Raw genomic sequence first — 20,133 nt, 5'->3', positions numbered from 1 at the left:
GGAGCGGCCCAGCATTAATGCACACACTAAATTTGTCACGGACCACCTTTATATTGTTGTTAATGGCACTCCGTGTAAATTCTTTACTTCTCATTTGGGGTAAGATTACGGAGCATAACTGTCTTCACAAATAATCATTTAGATGCGAGAGTTTAATGTATTGGCTGTATTTCTTATTTAGTGTCCTTGACTGGAAGATAGTCTCTTCTCAGGTCTTCATCACACACACTACGGAGGGTATTTAAAAAATAATAATAAAAAAAAAAGACAAATTTGGAGTTCTATTTTGCTGTCGGTGTTTCACACCCTTCCCAGGTCAGGTGGTTGAAAGGTTTGGGAGTGAATTGACTTTATTGGGGATCACCTGCAGAGATGGCTTCAGCCTCCGTGCCTTTCGTGCGTGGATGGACGGGACGGGGTGCAGGAGTGCAGGACGGGCCTGTAAATTGAAAGCTGATGAAAGAAGTGAGTGCTCATTAAAGGAGACAGCAGCTGTCCCCCCATCTTCTCCCCCCTCCTTCCCGCTGACGGCTGAACTGACACGGACCGGCCCGACAGTAAACCCGGCCTGTCCCGCGTCTCCGTCCTCCTCTCCCCTTCTCGTGAACGCCGCTGTCTCCCTGTGCGCGCCAGCCGTAATGAAGCTGTCAGCGACTTCACACGCCAGCCGCTGAGCTGCATTCATACAACAAACACACACAGTGTCACGTCTGGGGGTGGGGGGGGGGGACCCACCGACAGGTGTGAACGCAAACACACACGGAGCTGATATATGCCTGTGGGGAGGCTGTGGATGAATGAACATTTTCTCTTTTCCTCATCCACTGTCATTTTCTAGTCCCCCTGGTTTGTGGCTGTGATTGCTGTTATAGGGTTGACCTTATCAGCCTATCCCATGACAGACATGAGGCACAACACACACTGAGGCATGCAGTGTTGTGCTCAGCACAAGTCCATTTTGCACACAGACCCACAAGCACACACAAAAAGAACTGCGACTCCGTGCAGGGTGTGTGTGCACGCCTCTGCCTTTTTCCAGACGAGAACATCAAACATTTGGATATTGAGTATTCTCCATACATGTCTATTTCAGCTCAGTAATTTATAACTCAATTTCCAGTGTGCACTGATGCGCTTCGCACGCCCAAAACACCAAACAAAGCCCAAACCCAATTGTATATCAAAGCAATTAGGGTGACCACTGAGTTGTGAACACGCCACGTTCGCCGCCTGCTCTGGGCTCGTGTAAGTTTTTTAATTGTTAATTTTCTGTCACATTAGTTAACTTCAGTGCTTCTGGACAGGTGATACACACACGGGCACACACACACACACACACACGCAAAGATTCTTCATTTTAGATGCTGCTGATATTTACAGCTATTTTATGGTTGAAATCTTTCTAATGCTCAGCGATAAATGGGATGCCTGTCAGTATTAGCGTGACTTTATGAGTCTAAATTATTAGCTAGTTTAGACTTTAACCTGAAGCTCCACAGGGAGCGGCTCCACCAGCCTGACCCACAAAAGTCAACTATAGCAAAATCCATAAAAGTATTTAGCCTTTGTATTTCTCTGGAACTATTAATGCTCTAGTTTTTTTCCCATCAAACTTCCTCTTCACATGCTGCTTGTTTATTGAAGCCTTCAACACCTCTCTAGGATCTTAATTAACTGTTTTTTTGTTCTTTTCCCCCTTGCTGTAGCTGTTGAGAGCTCTCAGCCCTCTTAAGTGAAAAACCTCACAACCACTCTCTGCCTTTTGAACCGGGTCTATGGATGGGAGTGTCAAAGGTGGAATCCTGCATTGTATTTGTGATTATCACCTCTCAAGTGCTATTGCGCAGAGAATCATTAAAAGGCAATGTGTCTCCTTCTCCTTGCTCAACCGTAACACCACCCGCCAAAAACACACATGCTAATTTTGCACGCACTCTGCACATTGGAGACCATTTAACGGCTAAAATACGACCCGTGCGCAGATAAATGTCACGGGGCCATCTATCTGGGAGTGTTAAAAGTCAGCTAATGGAGATGACATATTAGCAGCCCAAATGACTGCTATAAAAACCCTTGCAGCACTGGCGTGCTGGCGTGGCTGGATGCGACATCGACACTGTAACAGCCCATCTGTGAGGTGCAGAGGGATGTAGTTTGGATGTCACATGTAGATGGACATCTTTTACATGCATTGTGAGGAATTCGGGAGGAAGGCGGTGACTGCGGGGACCATTTTGAAATAGTTGCCTCATATTTCGTGGTCAGATTGTGCTGCACTGTATAACACACCTGACGTTGTGCTCATGACCTCTCCCCTTTGACCTTTCGTAGAGAAGCTGGCCAGAAATTATAAGTCAGGTCAGCTCCAGAGCTGCCTTCACAGTCAATAATCCAATCCCACTTGAAACTCTTCCACAGGTACATTTTCACCTCCTCTTTTCCTCCTTCATCGCCTCCTATCTCTTTATTAATTACCCTTCTCTGTCCATGCGTGTCGTTCTCTCTGAGTGAATGGAGCAGTTGTAATTGCCTCTCTCCCGGGGAGTCAGAAAGCGGCACAAAGGAACCGTATAGAAACCACATTTGCATTCAAGATGAGCTGAGATACTGAGGAGGGAGGAAGCAGCACTGCCCTCCTGCCCTACACTGAGCACCACCACTTACGCTTTCTTCACTCCTTCTCTCATCTATTGTCTTCCTCATTCCACCTTATCTGCCCCCCCCCCCCCCCCCCACCTCCTCCACTGCGCAGCATGGCTCCCCCTTGCATTGTCTTTCCAGAGAGTTCCAAGGTCGACGGGAGCTCTACTCATCAGTGGAGGCTACCGCGCATTTAGCGCTTGTACAGATGAGCTAATTTGTGCGTGCACGGTCGTTTGCATTGGTGTGTTCGCTGGAGTCATTAGACCTCCATAAGTGAGCATGTATTTGTGCAGGTGTGTGTGCGGGTGTGTTTCTAATGACTGGTAAGAGGGGTGAAGGAGGGGAGACTGTAATTAATAACTCATAAGCTCAGAATTGTATTTTTTTTTTTACAGCCATCAATATTTCACCACCTTAGAAGACCTCTACCAACACACACACACACACACACACACGCACGCACACAAACAAACAGCTTGATAAGCATTTCCTGTCTGTTTCAGTGTTCAACAGTTAAAACGCCAAACCAAGAACAATTAGTTCAAAGATGGCTCCCAGTGTGACAGAATGGCCTTTACCTGGGGAGGTGCTCACTGTTATCCTCACGGCTCTACACAAGCGCACCGTGGTCTTGCACGTGCATACACACCGCAGGGTTTAATCACATTGACAAAGGAGGAGTTAAAGGAGGCCTCTGAGTTATAGGTTGATTTTAGCAGGTGATGGAGCTGCCCATTCAGAGTGCTTTCCTTCACCTTCGTCTTCATTCCCATAATCATTTAGACCAGCTTTACAATGCATCTCTGCCAGCACCTTCATTTCAATATGTTATAGGCCACCTCAATCATTTTTTATTGGTTTATTTACTCCCAACGATACATAAATGGAGACTTGAAAGATCATAAATTGTCCACAATTACTATTACACACAGTGAAGAGACTATCCTTTGTGCTCTAATCCAGGGTGAAAACCTTTGTGAGATCCATCTTAAACCATCTATCTTTATGCCCATCTACCCTCAGGAGCGTTTGATGGTCATTAATACCAAAAGAAATCCAGAGGCACTTCTTCTTTATCAATTTTGTGATCATCATTTGAATGAAGTTCCCTTTCCTGATATGAAGCATTCTTTTTTTCGTCAGGCTCTCATTCCTCTTTGAAGTCAGACCTCTTTCGGTTGTGGTTACGTCACCTGCAACACTGAAATATCTGCGTGTCTTCTCTCGCAACCTGTCTGGATACATTTGAATCACCTGTAATAAACTACCCCACATTCTGCGGCGGACGTCCCCACCATCCTTTACCGTCCTCTTTCAGGGTGAATAAGAAGAGCAGTTTGTCTCGAGAATCAAAGGAAACACTCGGGAAGACGTGAGGGAGGGAAGAATAGAGTGACGGGCTTATGTCACCGTCACTTGAAGAGACATCTCAATTTTGCCAACAAAGAGCAATGGATGACGTACAGTGTGTGTATATGTGTGTGTGTGTGTGTGCATGCACTCATGTCTATGCAGAGTTACATGAGTGTCTATTAGAGAGAGTTCAGGAGATGGAAGGCCTCCCAAACTTTAGTTCTGGGGTCGTTTATTTTGCAAGAAAATGCACATGGGCTTGTGCAGGGGCATGCGACTAGAAGCAATCTCGGCGTGCGCGTATGTGTGCGCCGTGGAGGACGTGAAGAGGGAGGAGGATTTAGACCCATCATAAAGGAATTCTCCCCCCTCAGCCCGTAGCTCATCCCGACACTTTTATGCCTTTTTATTTTCAGGCCCATTGCAGCCAAGCCCAGAGATGTGATTTATACTGCCTGGCAGCATGGGCACTGCAGCAAGAAAGACAGATGGAAGGAGGGAGGAGAGGAGGGTGGGGAGGACGGGGAGGACGGGGAGGGGGGGGGCACTGGGAGTTGCTGAGGGATAGAAAGAAACAGAGAGAGACAGACAGAGAGGGAGAGAGAGGGTGTCAGGCTATAAAAGAAAAGAGGAGATTAGCCTTATGGGGGTCAAAAGGAAAGATGGGAAAGAAGCGACATGGAATGAAAGTGTTAAGAAAGGCAAAATTACAAAAAAAAGGAAAAAAATGTCTTCACTTTGAAGGTGGGGAGCTGTCTCCAAATTTTCCTCTCTGCCACAACTTCATCTCTACATCTCTCCCTCTCTCTAATGAGTTATTGGCCTTGTCTGACTCGGAAAGAGAACCTCCATCTCTCAACCAAACTGGCGCCCTGACAGCCTAAATCACCCCCCCACCACACACACACACACACACACGTAGTCACAGGCGCACACACACTTCCCCACCCTACTCGATGGCACGGGGGACATTCCTTCTACTTCTTATTGTCTCACGCCTGCTTGAGGAGTGTGAAATCTTCATGGTACTCCACATGATTGGAATAAAAGCTACTGGGAGGCGGGAGGGTGCGGTTTGGGGTTGGGGGGGGGGGGTGCTGATGGGCATCAGCGAAGGCTACAAGGAGGACGCTGCCCAAAGAAAGACAACTCACTTACAGGAAACATGAAGAGGGTGGGTCGGGGAGTCGCGGGAGAGACAGGTAGACAGAGGTGGAGGTGATGGTGGGAGGAGGGGTGGGGGGTGGATCTGTGTGAGTGCACACACGCGCACGTGCGCCTGACACCTGCCTGCCAGTGCGGTGGTTGTGCTGTCTCTGCGCCGTAACATCTCTCTCTGTCATCCAGCCGCCTGAGAGAAGATGAGCTGCCATGCCGGCTGCCATTCATCCATCACGCGCCGCGCACGCGCACGCGCGCACGCACTCACGCAGCAGACACACGCACACACCAACTAGGGTAAAGCTAAGCAGGCTTTTCCCCCCCTTTCATCACTCCCTACCCCCTATTTTTCCCCCTCTGTTTCTTTTATTGTCCATAACTGGGCACAGAGCAGAAATAGAACTGCCTCCCAACGTCTAAATACTGCAGAGGTGGGGTCGATTTTTCCAAAACTTGATTTGTTGTGTCGAGAATTCGTGCGCGGTCCATGTAGAAGGTGCACGGGCTGAATGGCGAGCCAAGATCAAATACTGCGAGGTCAACCAGGGTCAAGTGTAACTGTGGTTGAGGTTAATTGTAACAATCATATAAAGTCATGATTTTCTAATTAAATGCTAATTACCTTTGTCATTACTTCTAATGGGGTAATTTATATTGTCCTAACCACATGCACGCTGCACGCCTATCTGTGTGTTTTGACAACGCAGATGTATGTGTGTTTCTCCCTCCTTTCATAGAGCCTAAATGAAGCAGCAGGACACCAAATTAAAAGCTTAGTCTCGGGTAGATGGTATTTACCCTAAACTGCAGTGACGGAGCACGTGTCACTTTGTTTCATGTAGATGGAAACTGACGCGCAGCAGCTGGATTTGTTTGTGAAAAAATATGCTTGTTTAGCTTAGCGTGTGGAGCCGCAGCGTGGCTGGGAACGCCTGTCCTGACGGGGGTTAATTTGCATCTGTGATGAGCACTTTTAAATACCTGAAAGCTTTTTTTTTTTAATGAATTTTTATTAGCTAAAACTATGTTTAGAGGTTAAGGTTGTGTTAAAGGTTAAGGTGTTAAACCATTTTTAGTGACCTGAAGTCAGAATGAGGGTGTAGAGCCTTTTTCTGTGTGTCATATTGGTCCCACATCCATCCTGTTGACTTCAACCATTAAAGCAAACTGGTTCTATCTTTATTGCTTTGTTATGGCGTCGCTCCTCCGTGGGAGGAGGGACACCTCGGTTCAGGACTTTACTGTTGCCGCAGAGCCTTTTCCCTTGCCTACATCTGGAGCGTCACCTCCTGTCTCAGGCTGCAGAACTAAAGGAAACAGAAACATCAAACCTCAGCCGTGGTGATGACAAAAAAGGTCAAACATGGCTTCCATTTGCACCCAGTTTGCAGTCACCTTATGCAATCAAAGTTTAGCCATTCTTTAGTGGTTTTCCCTCAGAAGTAACCAACCCGTGCACCACTGCTCTTTGACAAATAGGGTTTTAGCTGAGGTTTACTTTGGTGGAATTTATGGCCACTCTAATTGTTAGCCTATTCTGTCCAACAGAATAGGCTTTGTGCGAACAAATACGTTGTTACCCCAACTGCTTGTCATCTTATACCTAAAAGCCCTTGCTGGCACGATGAATTTGATAAATACTCTTATCGCCCCGGGAGACAATTAAAGCTCATGTGACAGGGGTCCCTATCTCCGTTCCTCTCCTGTAGTGCTTCATTTAGAAGCCATTTGTCTCCTCTATGGATTTCCTATTTTTAATGGCGCGCGCATGCAGGGGTCGGGGCTGTGTTGAATAATAGATGCCTTCGCTCCTTTTCTCTTCCCTTTCATTCTCCTCTCTTGCTCATTTCCTCATCTCCGAGGTCCCGCGGGAGGGTGTTGGTGTCACTCTGGAAACCAAGGTGCGGCACTCCGGGTACTCTCCACGTTCTGGCAGGAGGCTATTCAATCTAGCATACCAGGCCTTCGGTATAGCAGACAGCTAATATCAATGGGTGCACGTTAACACTCAGCAGCCGCCCCTGCCCCCCACTCCTTTCCCACATCCCCAGTAAAAGACGTTTATCACGGAAAGCCAAGCTGCGGCACAGTGAGGTGATATATCGCCCCGGCCTAGTGCGAATGAATAGACTAGTAATTATCCTGTTAAAAGGGTGGCCAGACAAAGAGAGAACCTCGCTATAATTTAAATTGTTTTGTTTCCCCCTCAGTAGAAGCCCGGCCTGCTGACTGACATCACGGAATGGGAAAAGTGAGCCTATTTATAGCCTTAGGCGTTCAGCTAATTGTGGAATTTAATAAGGTTTCTAGAAGAGTGGATGGCGTAAAAGCCATACGGGCCTTCACCTCCTCTCCAGTCGGCTCTTATATCTCCATCACATCTGGAGTGCTGGCTCCCATATTTCCCTGCGTATCTCACTTAAAGCTATGCCTCCCCTCTTGCCATCTCCTATCTGGCCATCTTCACTTTTTCAGTGCGTCCTGACCTCTCGCTCACACTCCACCTCCCACCAGTCGGCTCAATTCTTCTCCCCTCCCTGGTCCTGTTATCTCCTATCACATAAAATCTACCTTTGACAAATACTCCTCACAGCTCGCTTGCGTGACTCTGATTGTGCGATTCTCGGGAATGTCACAGCAGCTTAAGGTGTGCATGGATGTGTGTGTTTCTATGATTGCAAGTGAGGGTATGAGAGTGTGTGTGTGTGCGTGTGTGTTGTCCTGTCTGGGTGTGTGTGAGACAGGGGTAATTGAGCTCAGAGGGTTTTCTGTCTTTGGTGGCAGAGGGGAAATTGGAATCTTCAGATTCCATTAGAGAAACCTTTTCACACCCAGTGTGCACGTGCGTGTTTCTGTATATTCCCGTTTGTGTCACGCCTGCATATTTGCATAGCGACGCACTCACACAGAAGAAGGGTGGATTTGAATTAAGTGAAGGCTTGCTTTTGTTCTGCTTGTGTGTGGCGCCTCCGGATATCTGACAATAAACTGACTCAATGCGGCGATATTGTGCTGGGCCAGAAACGGAGGAGAGAAGAGAGAGAAGGTGGGCTGAGAACGGAGGAACAGCAGGCATCAAACAGCAGATGGCGGAAGGCTTTCTCCCCGCAGAGCCATCACGCTCCTCGCACTTCTTCACTCCCTCCATGTGTTCTTACCTGCATCGCACCTCTGTAATGTATTACAGCGTCCTTGGTTTTTGCGTTTCTAAACCAGACAAAACTCTTACTCTCAGATGACGTGGCAAATACTTAATGCCATTATACCAACAGTAGTTGAAAAATTATCGCGGTAGAATTTAGAATTTATTTTAGCTTCATTAAGCTAATTGCACATGTAGAGATTAATAGAATATTAATCTTGTTCGAGTGTCAGTTTACACTGATGTTTTATCTTGTATTATCCTGCATATAGCACATTGTGTTGGTAGCTACAGAAAACAGCTTAAACAAAAGTATAAAACCAAAGCGCACATGACAACTTAAAATGTGACTTTATTGTCTATAGAAATTCTAAGTGGGGTTTTGTTTGCGAACAAATGTGTGCTGTTTGGGGAGGGGACAGGCCTCGGTGAATACAGTCACATGGTTAGCGGGGCCTCTTTAGCATTGCTTATGGGACTTTTGTGTTCGGACATGGTGCCTTGACCTGATTATGCTGCTAACTGTGTCGTTGTCGTACACCGAAAGTGTACGAAAATGACACAAAAACCCATGGTGGCTGTATAAGCATGTATGTATGTTTAAACTCTGTCTCTGTGCGTGCTTGTGAGCATGATTGCGTGTGTGCACGCGCATGCGTGCGTGCGTGAGAGTGTCAATGTAGTGATTAGCCTTCTCTTAATGGGAAAATAACGTCAGAACCACTGGGACGTTTAATCCATCTGAGCTGATTCTGTTTCCATCACAGCTATTGATCAACTCCAGTGACAAATCAACAGTGTGTGAGTGTGTGTGTGTGTGTGTGTGTGTGTGTGTGTGTGTGTGTGTGTGTGTGTGTGTGTGTGAGACCACCTTACAAAGCATTTTATATGTCTAACAGCTAATGCAACAGTAGACTCCTATTTCAATTTTTTCTCAATACTTCCTTTTATCTATTTAACTTCTCTCTGTTTCGGGATCCTCCATCCATTCCTTTCCCTCCTCCCTCTCTCTTTCTGTCTCTCTTCCTGTCTTCTCTCACTTCAGTCGTTAAGTGGTATTGGCTTTAAAGGGGCAGCAAATCAGTTGCTGATTAATACTGAATTTTTGGGGCCATTTGTCTGCACCGTTGCCCCCGTCTGTGACACCCCCCCTCTCCCCTCCCTCTTCTCCACTTCTCTTTCCACCACTCCTCTTCCTCCGCCGCCCTCTGCGGTGATGAATGACCAGCCGTTTGTCGAGGGATTAAAGTCGTCACGGCTACCTGTGCTGTGACAAAATGGTCCAGATTGGTGACCAAGGAAGTTTGAAGGGGGGAGTAAGTGGGTGTCACATTTCAAGAATCAACTTGTGTGTTGGGGGGATTACAAGGGTACAGACAAAGTTAGCGGACACTGTTTATTGTCTTTACTATTGTGATTATAGCTGCTTGGCCGTGTGTTTGTGTGTGGATGTCTGTGTCTGTGAGCGGGGCAGGGGTGAACGTCCAGCCGCACGGACACTGATTCTGCGTGACAAAGATTGGCGAGGTCCCGGCAGCGATGTGACCACACCGACACCCGAGAGCCAGTTAAATGAGTGCCGGCGGACACTGATGAATCGGCACACAGAGGAATCGAACGAGGGCCTAATCAGCCCGTGGAACCCCCTCACAGCAACATTTTTCAGTTTTGTCTCGGCCTATCAGCTGCAGGCCGTCAGGTATGTCGGATCTCATCCGGACCGCCCCTCGGTCACTAACGCCCATTAGGGATGAGGCGTGTTACAGATTAGGGGCTGTAACGGCTCTCTGTGTTTGAGGGCATAGAGGGAATTTGGTGTCGAAGCGGGAAACGTGATCAAACCCAGGTTTTACAGGCTGTAGGTCCAGATCGCCAGAGGTTTGGAAATCATTGAGCAGGCAAGTATTACACAAACAGGCACCTAAACAGTTTTAAAGTTGGACCAAGAGCTGTATCCACATAAACCAAAACAGACCTTCGTGGATCACCATCATCTTGATCTCTTCATCCTATCAACGGTTTTATTGCTGAGCAATGATATTGATTGGTGGATCTTATTGGGTGGCTGGATGAATGGAAGCCTCTACTCACCTGGTAGTAGCTGATGGAGAAATGATGCGATACTACTGCCAAAGAGTTCAAATGTATTTGGGATTTTCAACAATTTCAACGGCCCTTTTGCATCGTTCGGTGAGCATCTGTCCATCATCCTCCGGGCAAACATGTCATCTGCCTCACAGAACTGCCACCAAGAATGTGGAGCAGCTTTGTTTCTTCTCGTTCAAGGGTGCTTGAAAAGGATCATGCACCCTTGTCTTGTTGGTGCAAGTATTTGCATAAAACAACGGTGGGTGACATGGTTCCTCCTCCTCCTCCTCCTCCTGTGTGCATTAGTTCATGTTAGAGAGAAAATACATTACCTTTGATGTCAACTATTTAATTATCTATATTCAAAGTAAGGATTATAATGACATACTCCAAAGGGACTTGATCCATTACCTTTTTGGATATATGGTGCAATATATCAGCTACAGTCATGCAATAACAATAGGAATGTTCACATTTCACAAACATGTATATCTAGAAAACTTTGATTTATCTGACTTACACCAATCTAAAGGAGATGCTTCTAAAATGTCTGTTTTTCTTCAAGAAGAGATCCTGATATGTTCTGCTGAAGGAGGAGTAATCCCAGGCCTTCCTCTGATGGGAGATCCTAAAGGAGGAGGAGAAGATCCCTCACGTCCCTCCAGGCTATAGAGACGGAGCACAGCGAGACAAAGGGACGCATAGTTTGGTTTGAAGATGATGTCAAGAGGCCGAGGAAGAGCTTTGACTAATTATAGTCATCTATTACGGACACAATTAAAACCTGGCTAATTTACTGCAGCCCGACTCCAACGCAGCCAGCTGATTTATACCAGGGCTCAATGACACCCGAAGGACACACACACGCACACGCACGCACACATGCACACACGCATGGGAAACATTTTTTTATTCCCTTTTACATTTTAGCATGGAACATTTAACTAAGACCATCTGACATATCCTTTTTATTCACAATATCCATTATAATTTCAATGTGAGAGACACAATAAGCAGAGAAAAGTCAACAAACGCAGCAGGATTAATATTAATGGAACATCTTTACGAACTAAAATGTTCCTTTAGCGCAGCGTAAGAACTGGAATATATCTAAACATAGGTGATAGCTACAGCATGAGACTCCTTGTAGTTTATCATCGCTGTGAAAGTAAACTGTTAAGCAGACCTAAAGATGCGAATGGGATGTTAAGAAAGTTAAAGACAGACATTTGGGGACAACAGTGGAAAATAAAGAGAACAAAATGTCAGCGGTTTTTGATAGCTTGTCAAGGTGTTGGGAGACTGCTGCTCCTGCGGTGATTGTTTATGTTTGCTCCGCCCTTAGATTTATCAATCCAGGAGAAACCCTGACATGAGACCCACCCCCGTGAGTGGTTCTGCCAATAGAAATCTCTCTCTCCCCCCTCTTTCTCTCTCTCGCTCTCTCTCCATCTCGCTCTCTCTCCATCTCTCTCGCTCTCTCTCATGCACAGAAGCCCTCAAGTGATGCAGCATTTTAAGGGTTAAGTCGGCTGCATGCTGAATCTCTGCAGAGGTGACAGATGCTTCCTATCCCACCCAGCACCACAGGGGAACTGGAGACACTCAGCATACCAATGAGCTACCATGTGACAGACACACACACACACACATGAATAAATATGCATATGTGATACAAACAGAGAACTCACGAATGTACCTAAACAAATACAATGACATGCATGCATTTCAAATGAACACGGTGTGCACCTTCCTGGATATTCAGCTCCTGTCTTTTAATATTTACCAGCAGATCGGACATAACATGCTGCCTTGGACCACTGGCCCCTCCTCAAACAGAAACTTTCCTTCCAGTCGCACAGTTCTGGTCCTTTGCCTCAACACTTGACTTGCTTTAGTAGCATCATCAAACACACACACACACACACACACACACACACACACACAGGCTCGCCCAGTATATTTCAAACATATGGTACAAACACAGTATGCACACAAGCAGACGCACGTACACACTATAAAAGTGACAGCTGTCGTGATGATGGAGCACTCAGGGAAGGGGAAGTGAAGGCTTAGCCGCCGCTCAACATGGTGCCGAGAAGACCCGCTATTCATTTTCAGCTTAATATGTTCCAGGCCATTGGAAAAACATTGCAGCATATAATGTAAGTAATTTCATATGCGCACAGCAGCCCTCGCAGCTCTCTATCTAAAGCACCCGGCAAAATGAAGAGACCAGATTTAGCCGACGGTTGACTGGTTTCAAAAATAACACAGCCAGAGCGTCTCTTAGTATAGAAATCTGCACAATATTGTGTGCAGTTGGATGGCGACACACACATATGAATGCATATCAGGGTAGCCCGTGTGTGATAATTAAATGAGAGCATTCCACATCTCTGCTGTGCATCGGTGCACATTTATTTCCGCCGCAACATCACTTGATTGCGGTGTTTATCTGCCAAATTTCAGAGATGATCTGAGACACTGTATTAATGTCTCCACCACCACATATGCAAATGAGATGGAGACATAAAACACACACACATTACTGCACATAGGTCTTCGCACATTGCTTTTCCACAAATATTACTCTTGTCCAAGAAACAGAAAATGGCTTAAACACACATGCACAAGCACGCACTATCCCCCTGACATCCCTGAGGTCTCTGAGCATCTTCGTAGGGGTAAATAAATGGTGTGCTTGGCGGTGGGTAAATGCATGTGCTCGCAGCCTGCGGGCCCAGATGGCAGCCCAGTCATTTGCTTTACCTTGTTTTGTTTAATTACTACAATCAACTCTCTATTTCTTCAATTAATCACCACCAACCTGTTCCATCCCCCCACACAAAATGGAAACATGGCAAAAAAAAAAAAGACAAAATAACCCTGTCAATATAAAGGAGGACCCGTGACATTAATGTCCACACACACACACACACACACACACACACACACACACACACACACACACACACACACACACACACACACACACACACACACACACAGACTTTTCGACTTTAGTGAGACTATGCAAAATGACAAAAAAGGGAGAAAAATAAAGCTGGGGCACGCAGTGATTGGATGTAGTGGGGGTGGAGGGGGGGTGGGGGGTGGGCGTGTGAGAATAACGGGGCGGAAAGCACTTCATTACGTCCTTTTATTCCGTTATAATCACCGCATGGCCATCACTCCTCGGCGACACCGGGCCCGGGCACTGACACCAGGATTGATGCGCGGGAAGTGCGGGGCTCCTGCACCAGCCGACAATAAACAACACCATTAACCAACGTGGCCCCGTCGCTGCTGTAAGCAGTTCATATTAATTACGGTCTGGCCTGAACGTTAAGATTTAACCCGCCCTAATATGACTGCAGATTATGATTTTAAATGTAGATCATGACGGATGCGGGTTCAGCAAGTTGCACCCCGATATAATTAAATGGAATGGGGGGGGGGGGGGGGGGGGGGACTCTGCAATGGGATAGTTGGAGAATGAAGAATGAAGTATTTGTACCGTCAAGGGCTGATGCACATTTTCACTCCTGAAACTAGTGTCGCTTGAGCACTTTTTCTGTCCTGCTTTTGCAAAACGCACAATTCAAAAATTCACTTCGTCTAAATTATAGTCTTTGTTTAAATTTATACGATTCTATTGCAATTTCAGCATCCTAAAACTGACACTGTGACACCGTTTTTATCAGCCCGGCGTGGTGGCCCCTGCGTCCCAGCACGGACGTTCCCCCACAGAGTGGTTGAAGACCGGCGTTAATGATTTGTCCTATTCTGCCATCTAGAGGTCAAATGTGGTACAGAAACACAGCGAGACCAAGTCGTTTTTTGACCGCTCTTTCGAAAACACACGTTCAATGTCTACTTTTATTTCTCTATATGACAAAAGGCACACAATCTACCTTCTATATTAATAACTTTTGATGCCAACTCTTAAATCCCTCAGTTATGCTCATCACCATCATCATCATCATCATCATCATCATCATCATCATCATCATCATCATCATCATCATCTCTGCATCACCTCAAAGGAACCGTGCTTGTTGTCTGTCTTCATTTTTGATGCCTACTGGAATGAACAATGAATTGCCTGTGGTAACCTTTCTTTTGCCCCAAATTCCCACATTGTTTTCATTTTCATCAAACCATATTCCACATTCAGCAGAGCCTGTTTGGTTCATGCAGTTCGTTCAGGATAGACCTGGAGCTAAAATAAGATTTTTCTCTCTCTTTTTTTGCCTAGGATGATTTACATCCTCTGAGCTTTGATTTGTCTGTGTGAGGGTTTTGACCATATGGAAGCAGCAGTCAGATCTGCCTCCCCTATGATCACAACCAGGATGGCTTTGAAATACCATTAAAATGGAATGCGATAGATAACATATGACCATTGGAGGGAACTAAAGCTGTAGCTCATTTGTTACACAGCATTCCAACTCTGCAACATCCCCATTTTACACCCCCATCCCCCAACACACAGTGATATAAGGCGGAAATATTGTACTGCAACGTTATCTTCCTTTCTCAGATGTATTGAATGGCAGAAATTAGGCTTTTGGCTGCGGTATTATCATGCTGTAACGTGATCGAGAAAAAAGGAAAGCAGATCTATGGAGGAGATGTCATCTCTCCTATACAAGGTCTGTAAACAGTGGGATATTTAGACGGATAAAACTCACTTCTGTCAAACATCTTCGACCACAATATACTGACAATTACCGTTTACATTATGAGCTGTTGGTTGTTTCTTTAGTTTCCTTTATTTCCCAGCCAGATTCTCATGTTTTATTAGATTCTCCCAGCATTACAGTTCAGCTTGGTACAGCACAGGAGCCCTGCAATAAGGGGAAATCTGGTTTCTCCTCATTCAGCCTTTATCTCTTTTGCCTTTAGCCCTTTAAGTGAGTGAGGGCAATAAAACCAAACCAATAAAGTGTTCCTGCTTCTCCTGTTCTTGCAGTCACTTCTGCTCTCCATGCAAACACTCTGTCCGTCTGGTTTCAGTTATCATAAAAAATACACGAGCTTCTATCCAATGGAATGCATTTAGGGTTGCCACTGATTTATTTTTGTTTGTTTATTTGTATTGTGCTTTATTCAAGCGTAAAAAAATACTGTTTCTGCCTTCAAAGCTAAATTTAAAAATAGTTACACCAACGTTCAATAATAGCTTCTCATGTAGTCTCGAGGACGCTGTTGCGCCTTCTGGACGCTAGATGGCAGACTTTAACGACTAATTCTTGCAGGAACCGAGGCGCGCGTCACAGACCGCAGCGTGCGCGCAGCACTCCTGCCTGCCTTCTGGCTTGGATATTCCCTCCTCTCCCCTGTCGTGCTGTGCGCGGGTGAAAGGTTCATTTCGCGGATGCGGGGCCCAGGCCACAGCATAACCTCATTGCAAGGCGCTTGAGAGTGACGTGTCATATTACAGGAATCAGTTCGGGACCTAAAGAAAGCATGCAATGATAAACAAAAGTGAGGGACAGCCCCTCATTTATAACTATTAAGAACACTTAACCTTATGGCCAGGTTACGGTTAGAGATAAATCTAGCAGCCATTTACTCCCCCGTTTTATTGAGAGTCTCCACACTGGATCATTTCTATTAGATTTGAAAAATAACAGATCTCTTATTTAGCCAATTTACATTTAATCTCCGCTGCAACTTATGAGAAAATAGACTTCTGACCTAACTGTTGTGGCCACACGCACGCCCACACGCGCGCGCCGTGCTACTGCGCCCTTCGGTTGCACGTCAACGCTAATGGCGGGCACAGGGAGCGTTCCGCGTAATCTCCTCTATGACTTATGTCACGATTTTTTAATCACATTATTGTATTTACTCAGATCAAGCCAAACATTTGGTGTTGCATTCTGCCGGAATTGGGAAGCTCTGGCGCGCCAGCAAAAGCAAAATCGCTTCTGCAGCAACCGTTGTTGTCAGGAACAATGAGAAGAGCTTTATTATTGCTGCAGAAATGACATTGAAGGCAAAGCAATCGCAGATGAGAGCAAGGATCCGCTATATGTTGAACTCAGCTTAACGACATCTGCAAGATGCTGTTACAGCCACCAATTTGGGAAGAAGAATGCGACGTTCCTTAGAAAACGTAGTAAACTACAGAAGATTAGAAGACGTCAGCGAGTTTGTTTTCATTTAGCACTCGTTTTCTGGGTATTAATCCCAAGGAAACGTAATAAAAACAGTTTATAATGAAGAAGGAAACTATTTTGTGTCTTTTAGGATTCTGAAAGCCCGGAAATCCCAAATCTCACATTAAAGCAACAGGCTTTCCTTGCCGCACGTTTCTCATGACTACTAAACGCCAACGCTGAGTTCATTTGAAGAGTTTTCTTCGAATCACGAATGTACTATAAATTTGATGTTGCTGTAGTTCCACACATTGGCCATTAGTTGGCAGCAGAGGACTAAAGCTGTGACACGTTTCCCCGGTTGCTCACACCTTCATCCGTCTCTCTTTTGGCAGCCATATTCTACTAATTATTACATCATACCGTGTTAGCAATTTTCTTAAGTGCATGTGTCGTATTATTCTGAGGATTGTTTTTAAAAAAAATGATGGTGTAACGTTTAATGTTGAACCTGCTCTCAGCAGAATTCTGCGAAGCTTCGATGCAGCCTGTGATCTATTTGCTTAAAGTCACGTGTCACATAATATTAGCTGAATCCAAAGTGCTCCTCCGTGTCTCTGCTGATTAGTCTAATGTTGTCTCTATCTCTTTCTCTCTCAAACACTGACACACACGCCACACACACATAGAGTCTGTGCACATGGCTAGAAAATTGGAAAATAGGAAAGACTGTGACTATAAGGCTGTGCTGCATGTGTCACCAGCCTGACCTAGACTGCACTTCCTGCTCACCAGACAACAGACAACCACTGGCCTTTAATCACACACACTCTCTCTCACACTCACACTCACACACACACACACACACACACACACACACACACACACACACACACACACACGGGCTTCTCACTGTCTCTGTTCCTCTCTCAGGAGAATGAGCAACACAGCTCAGGGTGAAGAGAGGTACTGATAAGGGGACAGGAGTGTGACGTGAGCAGGGGCCCATGACCACAGATAAAATGTTAATGTGTCTGCGTGCGTGCGCGCATGTCTGTGCGTGCACGTGAGGCCCATAATTGTCAGGGTGTAAGTGGGAATGATGAGGGTAACCCCGTTATCAGCTCCGTCTATGTCAGCACCTCCATCTGGATGTCAACCTTCTTGCCAATGTGTGTGTGTGTGTGTGTGTGTGTGCGTGCGTGCGTGCGCATAAAGGGAGGAAGTGTGCACACAGAGCGGGTGCAGAGGCCATCAGACAGACACTCAGCCTGGCAAGAGAGATGTTGAAACTGCAGAGGATGTGTGGTCTCCTGGCTGAGCCCGGCCAGATGTGCTGCACCTCTGCGCCTCTTCCTCATGGCTGCTGCAAAGATGTTCTAATTCTGTCTGAGTGCAGCAGACTGTGCTTGGTGTTTTCTAACTCAGGCTACTGGCTCTCTGCTTTACTGAGTATAACCGCTGCTTTCCTTCGATGCAATTAGTAGAGAAAATAAACAGACGATGTTATTAGCTCATTATATGAACAATTAAGCCTTTCTTTGATGGTTGTCGTCTTTTCCCCCAACTTTTTCCACGATCGAGATGCAGCCTGTACCCCCCCAAGCACCCTCCTACCTCTGAGCATTTAGCTGTAACAAGTGCTCTCATAGTTAATGAAATTTCCCTGTCGCTGTGCAAATTTCCGCGATTAATCTTACTGCGGCGTCTCCCACTTCTCATCCTCTCACCTCTTAATAACCTCCTATCACCTCTTCTCCTCGTGAGATTCACGGATTCCAGCCCACCTCTCACACCTCTTCTCTGTCCACCTCTTCTCCCCCCCCACACACACACACATACACACCTCTCATCATATTTATATTTGCCACAGTGTGTAATCATATGCAGAAGAGGCTAAGGAGGAGGGAGAAGAGTAGGGCTTGGCCAACATTTGCCTAAGGCTCTGCAGCCTGGATCAATAAGTGGTCTTAAGTTTATCTGATTTTTATCAGCGGAGTCGACAGGGGGGCAGGTCGATGGGCTGTGCCCGCGTCAAGTTGACCTTTTCAGGGACGACGGGGAGAGCTCTCCCCCGGGGACCTCCACAGTCCCCTGTCACTGCTTGACTGGCACAAGTCTGTTGCTCTCAACGACAAAGTCTGCAGAGACATCTATATCAGCAGCAGGCCTGGCTGACAGGGCCTGGCTGTTGTATTTATAAACTGTCCTTTGGCCGTGACACTTTGCCAATGATCGGGTCCTAATTTATGCAGGCAAATCTCCTTGGTGCAAAAATGAAAGCTAATAGAGTCATTAGCCGCTAATTCGAGCGGGATACCTTGTATAAATTGGCTTACTTTGTAAAGCCTTCCCCCGATAATAGCCCCCACCTCACCCAGCCACCCTCCCCTTGTTTCTCTCGTCCATCTCTCACCCTTATCGGTATAGCATCTTTGAGCGCACACATTATTCTACAGCCTAAAAGGTTGCGAGTGCGTATTTGTTTAATTGTGTGGGGCAAATTATCAAATGTGTGTGTTTCCACCTGTATAGCTCTGTCACAAACACACACAGTCGCCATCCCAGGAATGGACCAGTGCCCTCAAAACTGCGTGTAATGAGTGTCTGTCGCCGTGTGGTTCAAGGCCGTTAGCGTTCATGTGTTATTGCGCACGTGATGGTTGATTACGACATTAAATGTTTATGAACGCTGAACACCGATTGCTAAAAATCGAGCCGTTTCACGTCCTCGTTGGCCAACTAATGAAAATGCATTGGTCAGGTTTTTCATTCACTGTGTTTACGTTTGTGCAGCATCGAGTCCTTTCCCTGTATCAGTGGGAAATCATCCACATAATCAGCCACGCCGGCAATGAAAAGGATGGAAGGATGGTCATTAGAGCCCCTCATTTTGGTCCTGCTACACACATTGTTGGCTAACAGGAAGGGATGTGTAGCATTGAAGGTGAAGAGCCTATGGAGGGAGGATGCATTTTCAGTTTGTCTGTCTTTCACAAAGCACCCTGTTACATCCTGCTTTTGTTGGCTATTGCTAACATGATCACTTTACCTTTCTACGTGCTTACCAACGTCACACAACACAGATTTGGTATCTAACGAATTAAAGTCGGCTGCTTAGAGTCAAAGGTGCATGATTATAATGCCCTAATGAACTAGATTTCATGGTTGGCTGCTTAACTTACAAAAGTAAAAAGTAATGGAGCAGCCCAACAGTTGTGATTCATAGATCCAAGCTTTCCCAATAGGGGAGCAAGCACAAATGTTCTTTCGTGTGCTATAATATAACATAAAGCCACATTTGCCTTGTTATCTGTTCTGTGTGTGTGCTTCATCTGCAGGAAACGTGCATCTGTATAGGTGTTCCAAGTTTTAACATGCACATCATTTATCAGCTGCAGATCATTTCATTCTTTCTTCCTGAAGGAGCGTTCCACGTTGGGAGGGTGTGCCAACAGAGCAGCGCTCCCAGATGTGTACATGTGGAGTGGTGGAGCTGTGAAGCAAGGCATAGAAAACTTTAAAGAAAATGTGTAGAATTAAAAAGGAAAAAAAAAATCTGTGGTTCTGAGTTATTTTAAAATTTCAAATGTTTCCATAGAGACAGAGGAGGTGATGAATAGCAGGATGGATGAG

The sequence above is a fragment of the Takifugu rubripes genome, chromosome 12 (assembly GCF_901000725.2).
Source record: "Takifugu rubripes chromosome 12, fTakRub1.2, whole genome shotgun sequence".
Taxonomy (NCBI): domain Eukaryota; kingdom Metazoa; phylum Chordata; class Actinopteri; order Tetraodontiformes; family Tetraodontidae; genus Takifugu; species Takifugu rubripes.
This window is presented reverse-complemented; position numbering follows the sequence as displayed.